The sequence below is a fragment of the Phoca vitulina genome, unplaced genomic scaffold (genome assembly GCF_004348235.1).
Source record: "Phoca vitulina isolate PV1807 unplaced genomic scaffold, GSC_HSeal_1.0 scaffold2, whole genome shotgun sequence".
Classification (NCBI taxonomy): domain Eukaryota; kingdom Metazoa; phylum Chordata; class Mammalia; order Carnivora; family Phocidae; genus Phoca; species Phoca vitulina.
Window position 1 is genome coordinate 83,281,738 of NW_022589705.1, and position 6,785 is coordinate 83,288,522.

The window sequence follows — 6,785 nt, forward strand, 5'->3', positions numbered from 1 at the left end:
ACAACTTGTCTTCAGGAAGGGGGGAGGAAATTTGCTGGGAAATGGTTATTTTTTGCCATTAAAATCTACGTGCAAGTGTATATCCATAAGCAAAAAACAAAGAAAACCAAAAACCTTCCATCCATACCTCATACCACATGTATAAAAATTAACTCCTACTGGAGAGAGCAGACATCTGGCTTGCGAGTGGGCATCTTCATTTCACACCTGATGAAAGAGCAATTTAAAAATGAATGATGTTGAGAAGGGCAAGAAGGTTTTTGTTCAGAAGTGTGCCCAGTGCCAGACCCTGACAAAGGGAGGTGAGCACAAGACTGGGCCAAATTGCCATGGTCTATTTGGGCGAAAGACAGGTCAGGCACCTGAATTTTCTTACATGGATGCTAACAAGAACAAAGGCATCACTGGGGAGAGGAGACACTGATGGAGTATTTGGAGAATCCCAAGAAGTACATCCCTGGAATAAAAATGATCTTGGCTGGCATTAAGAAGACAGGGGACAGTGCAGACTTGATAGCTTACCTCAAAAAAGCTACTACGGAGGGGCTCCTGGGTGGCTCAGTTGGTTGGGCATCTGCTTTAAGCTCAGGTCATGATCCCAGTGTTCTGGGATCGAGCCCCACATCTGGTTCCCTGCTCTTTGGGGAGCCTGCTTCTCCCTCTCCCTCTGCCTGCCACTCCCCCTGCTTGTGTTCTCTCTCTGTCAAATGAATAAATAAAATCTTAAAAAAAAAAAGCTACTAAGGAGTAACAGTTGGCCACAGCCTTACTTATTACAAAACAAAAATGTCTCATGACTTTTTAAATGTGTACCATATTTAAATTGATCTCATACACCAGAATTCAGATCATGACTGGCTGATAGAATATTTCTTTTGGACAGTCGTGATTTAAATAAGATTGGCTTGGGGCACCTGGATGGCTCAGTCGGTTAAGTGTTGTCTGCCTTTGGCTCAGGTCGTGATCCCAGGGTCCTGGGATCGAGTCCCGCATGGGGCTCCCTGCTCAGCAGGGAGCCTGCTTCTCCCTCTCTCTCTCCCTCTGTGCTCTCTCTCTCTCAAATAAATAAATAAAATCTTTAATAAATAAATAAATAAATAAATAAATAAATAAATAAATAAGATTGGCTTGTGAATTGGCAAACTTGGCTTGTGAATTTTTTACTAAGTCAGACTAGGTTAAATGCATGTGATCAACTTTCTGAACTTTGCTAGGAATTCTGGTTCAGCAAGTACTGTCACTGTTTTCCCCTTCTAAAGATATGATTGGAATTGATTAGTAACGTTCAGCTTTTCCCAGAGATGGTAAATGCCAGCTCTAAACCTGTAGGAGATTGGTTTTATATTAGATTTACATAACGAGTTATATTAATATGTTTATATATATATATAAAATGTATTTCATATATCACTGTTGTAGAGAACAGCAAGACTCCACTCGCTGTGTTTCAAGTTGTGTTCATTGGCCTGTTAACGACAAGGGCTGAAGATTAGCTGGCTATGTCCACTTTCTTTTTGTGGTCTTAACTATGCCAATTTAATTAACATTCCCTGCATCAAAAATGTTGTCTTTTGCCTCAGGAATGGCATTTTAGTGTGGTTTATGTATCGTATTAAATAAGACTATTTAGCACTTCTCACATTTTGTAGATCATCCGTGAGTTCAGATGCTTTTAAAATTCAGTGTGACAAGATATGGCAGCAAACTTGGCTTGTGAATTTTTTACTAAGTCAGACTAGGTCATAATTCAGGATTGTCTTCTAAACAGCTATTCAAAGACAGAACTGTAAAATTACCATATACGTATGATTGGTAATGGTGCTTCTGCCAACTCGTTAGAAGGATTGGAGGAGATATATCAGAACAAATTTGTAAATCATGTGACAAGGTTTTAGATAATTAAAAAGAAAATCACATATCAAAATAAAAATTAACTCATAGTGGATCAGAGACCTAAATGTAAAACTTAAAACTGTAAGAATTCTTTTTTTTTTTTAAGATTTATTTATTTAGGGTGCCTGGGTGACCCAGTTGGTTAAGCGTCTGCCTTCGGCTCAGGACCCTGGGATCATGCTCAGCGGGGAGCCTGCTTCTCCCTCTCCCTCTGCTGCTCCCTCTGCTTGTGCTCTCTCTGTCTCTGTCAAATAAATAAATAAAATCTTAAAAAAAAAGATGTGTTTATTTATTTGAGGTGGGGGAGGGGCAGAGGGAGAGAGAGAGAGAATCCCAAGCAGACTCAATGCTGAGCACAGAGCCCCATGCAAGGCTCGATCGCATGACCCTGAGATCATAACCTGAGCTGAAATCAAGAGTCAGATGCTTAACCAACCCACCCCGGTGCCCCAAAACTATAAGACTTCTTTTTTTTTTTAAAGATTTTATTTATTTGAGAGAGAGAGAATGAGAGACAGAGAGCATGAGAGGGAGAAGGGTCAGAGGGAGAAGCAGACTCCCTGCTGAGCAGGGAGCCGATGCAGGACTCGATCCCGGGACTCCAGAATCATGACCTGAGCCGAAGGCAGTCACTTAACCAACTGAGCCACCCAGGTGCCCTTGAAGAAAACATTAGGAAAAATCCTGTATGATCTTGGATCAGTGAAAGATTTCTTAGGTTGCAAAAACCCCAAACCATAAAGGAAAAATTGATCAATTAGATTTCATTAATATTAAAGACTTTTGCTTTTCAAAAAGCACCATTAAGAGAATGAAAAGACAAGCCACAAAATTAAATAAAATGTTTGCAAACAACAACAAAAAATTAAATTGTTAAAAAAATAAAAGAAATATAATCAAAGTAAATAAAAACAAAAAGTTATACAAATATAAAGAAATAAAATGCAAGCAATAAAATGTTTGCAAATCAGGCATCTGATAAGGAACTTTTTGTCCAGAATTTATCAATGCTCAAAACTCAATAATAAGAAAATAGCCAACCGAATCTACAAACGGGCAAAAGATTTGAACAGATACTTCACCAAATAAGGTGCACAGATGGAAAGTGAGCATGAAAAAATTGTCCCGCATAAAATTGTAAAAACTAAAAAGACCAGCTATATCGTGTTGATGAGCATGTGGAATAACTGGAATTCTTGCTGGTAGGAATGTAAAATAGTACAACCGCTCTGGAAAACAGCTGGGCATTTCCTTAAAAAGCTGAAAACACACCAGCCGTATGATCTAGCCATTCTACTATGAGGTTTTTCCCCAAGAAAAATGAAAACCTATATCCATACTAAGATTTGTGCATGAATTGTCACACCAGTATTATTTGTCAGAGGCCCATACTTGAAACAACCCAAATGTCCATTAACAGGTGAGTGGATAAACAATTCAATGTGGTACATCCTATAGCCATACAAATGAATGAGCTATGGATATATGCAACAACATGGATGAATCGCAAAATAATTTTGCTGAGTGAAAGAAGTTAGACAAAAGAGAATACATACTGTGTAATTCCATTTTTTTACAATTGTAGGAAGGATAAACTAATCTATAGTGAAGAATGCAAAGCAGTGGTTGCCTGGGGGTTGGAGAGTGTGCGGGTAGGGGCGGGAGGGAGGGATTTCAAAGGGGCTATTGGACGTGATGGATATGTTCATTGTCTTGATTTTGGTTATGGTTTTAACAGTGTATCCATATGTCAAAACTTCTGAAGCTTTACATTTTTTATTGGCCTATTTATAGGTTTATCTATTTTTTATTGAGATATAATTGACGTATAATGTTGTATTAGTTTCAGTTATACAATGTAATGAGGCTATATTTGTAAGAAATTGTACATTTTATTTTATTTTTTTAAGATTTTATTTATTTGACAGAGAGAGGCACAGTGAAAGAGGGAACACAAGCAGGGGGAGTGCGAGAGGGGGAAGCAGGCTTCCTGCGGAGCAGGGAGCCTGATGCAGGGCTTGATCCCAGGACCCCAGGACCTGAGCCGAAGGTAGATGCTGAACAACTAAGCCACCCAGGCGCCCCAGAAATTGTACATTTTAAATAGGTATAATTTACGCTTCACCAGTCCAGGGTGAGAATTTTCTTTTTTTCTTTTCTTTTTTTAAAGATTTGTTTATTTATTTTAGAGGGAGAGAGAGAGAGAGACAATGTGTGCCTGAGTGGGAGAAGGGGCAGAGGGAGAGGAGAAAGAATCCCCAAATCTCCAAGTAGACTCCCCACTGAGTGCAGAGCCCAAGTTGGGGCTGGATCCCACGACCACGATCACGACCTGAGCTAAAACCAAGAGTCAGATACCGAAACCAGTGAGCTACCCAGGCGCCCCAGGGTGAGAATTTTCTAATAAAGCCTTTTCTGTTGCCTCCCCCACCAAAAAAAGTATAGTTTATTGTATGTTAGTTATACCTCAAAAGGTGTTTAAAAAATCAAGGTGCAAACATAGAATTGGTAGTGACAGAAAAGGCAGTCAAAATATGTTAGGACTGAAAGATGTTACACTTCATATAAATATGTTATAGCAAATATAATATGATACCAATTTTGTAAGCACACATGCACGTGCACACACACACACTCACACACACATGAATCTAGCAGAATCTTTTACAGTTAAAAATGCACACATACCCTTTGTCCGAGCAGTCTTACTTTCAGAGATCCCTCATACATGAGGAAAAATGAGTGTGCAAGATGAGACTGCCATGTATAGATGTGCAGGTTGTTCACTGCACAAGGACACCAGGCTGAGGGGCACGTGGGGCTGGAATCCAGCGTACACTCTACTTGCCAAGCCAGGGGAGTGCCTTGTTACAGGCCCATGTCTGCCTGGGGAGGCACCTTTCGCTGATTCGCACAAAAGTTTTATATTGTCTAGGTACAGCCCAGTTAAAGATGTCACAAGATGACTATTACCTCAGGATGGTTATCCGCTTCCGCAAAGCAGAAACAACCTGGATGTGTACGTATAGGGGACACGTTGAAGAAAGTACCGCCCAACAATACAATGAAAAAGTATGGAGTACTAACAGGAATGAAGTTGACCTAGAGGATGTCAGACAGAATATTAAATGAAAGAAGCAAACTGTAGAGGGCTGTGTTCCGGACCACCACGAGATCCTCACGCATGCTCCTTGATAGCTGCTCAACCATTCCCTTGATTTTCTGCTTATATTTTCCTTTTCCCTCATGTTTTTCTGAACATTTGCCCTATTGATGGTTGGAAGTCAGCCGGCCAGCCCTGGATAGCTGTATTTAGTGTCTTTATTTTTTTTTTTAAGTAATGTCTATATGCAACATGGGGCTCAAAATCACAACCCCAAGATCAATAGTGGCACGCTCTACCGACAGCCCGCTAGGAGTCCCTGTATATAGTTTCAATTAACAAAAAACATAAATCTCAGGCATAGAAACTATTCTGTATATATAAAATAAGGGAATTTTTTTTAAAGCAAAAGGAACATATTCATGTAAATATATACATACGCATGTACGTATGTATATTCCCAGGGGCTTAGAGAAGGTTTACGTTCTGTGTGTTGGGAGGGGAAATGGAAGCCTATTAACTTTTTTTTCCACACACTTCGGCGTCATTTGACCTGTTACCATTGGCATGTGTTATTTTTGTAACAAAACAAAACAGAGTGTGTAGTAGTTCCTTGTATTAGCCATACTACTTTTCTGTATGTTGGAAATCACATCAAAATAAAAAAACTTAAGTATTTCGAAGCAAAACAAAATGAGGACAATGAAGGTTTTTTTCCAAGGAATGAAATACTAAACCAACAGAAACCCCCTCCTAAACTGTCAACTACACTGAACCGTCCCAGATAAAAATATTCAGGTGAAAAAGGGGAGTGTGGGCGGGAGTGGGGGGAGGGAGGACGTGCTGGGTGTGACTTTCCTTTGGGCTCTGGGATCAGAAGCCCGTTTTCACTTGATAATTCAGGAACCGGGAGGAGTTTGAGCCTGGGGCCCTTGGGTCCTATGTAAAGGGGGATTGCAGGGAGTCTGTGGACCCCCTGACATTTTAGGAAAACGTTTCCGTGTGCATTTTTGTGTGTATGTTTTGGTGTGTCCGTAGCTCTTACCGGATTCTCAAGAGGGTCTGCCATGTAAAAGAGGCTAAAATCCATGACTTTATCTTTAAGTTCTGTTTGTTTGGAGAAATGATTTCAGCGAGCCGACCTCCGTGCTGAAGACTAGCAGGTAGAAGTGGCATGTGATTTGTATTAATATATTCATTATAAGATAATTCACAAGAAAACAGGAAAACCTAGAAAGTCATCCTAGCTGAGATCATCATTTTTTACCTTCTTGTCTTCATTTCTACTCTCTAAATGTTCTACAGTGAAGACACACTATTTTGGCAATAATAAAATGTTATTATGAATATATTTATTATTATAAATATAAATATGTATATAGCTAAGTGCATACACCAAGCACTGGAGGGAACCACACCCAAAATATGAACAGTGTTTATGCCTGAGTGACGGGGTTGTGGGTTTTACACTTTCTTCTTTGGATTTATCAGGAGTTCCTATTTTGAAGTTATTTTGAAGCAAGAAATCTCTTCCCTCCTGGTGATCGGTTTTAATTCTACCCCCTCAACTGGCACCAACCCCCCCCCTTGCCTCCTTACAGCCCCTCTTGGCCCCAAGTGGCCCCACACTCATCGCCTTGTTTGGGTAAAGAGGGGAACCAGGACAGGGGGCTTGCCCAGGCATGCTGGGCTGACTTTCTTTTGGGGCCCAGCCCCTGAGTCACTTGGGAAAACCTTAAACACACACTCTGGACACTTTACTCTCTCTCCCTCCCTGTGCTCCCCCCCC

At 40.4% G+C, this 6,785-nt stretch overlaps 1 pseudogene; it reads left to right on the top strand.

Moving 5' to 3' along the window:
* Positions 1-229: 229 nt before the first annotated feature.
* The window catches only part of LOC116638905, a 44,248-nt pseudogene continuing 37,692 nt past the window's right edge, over positions 230-6,785 (top strand).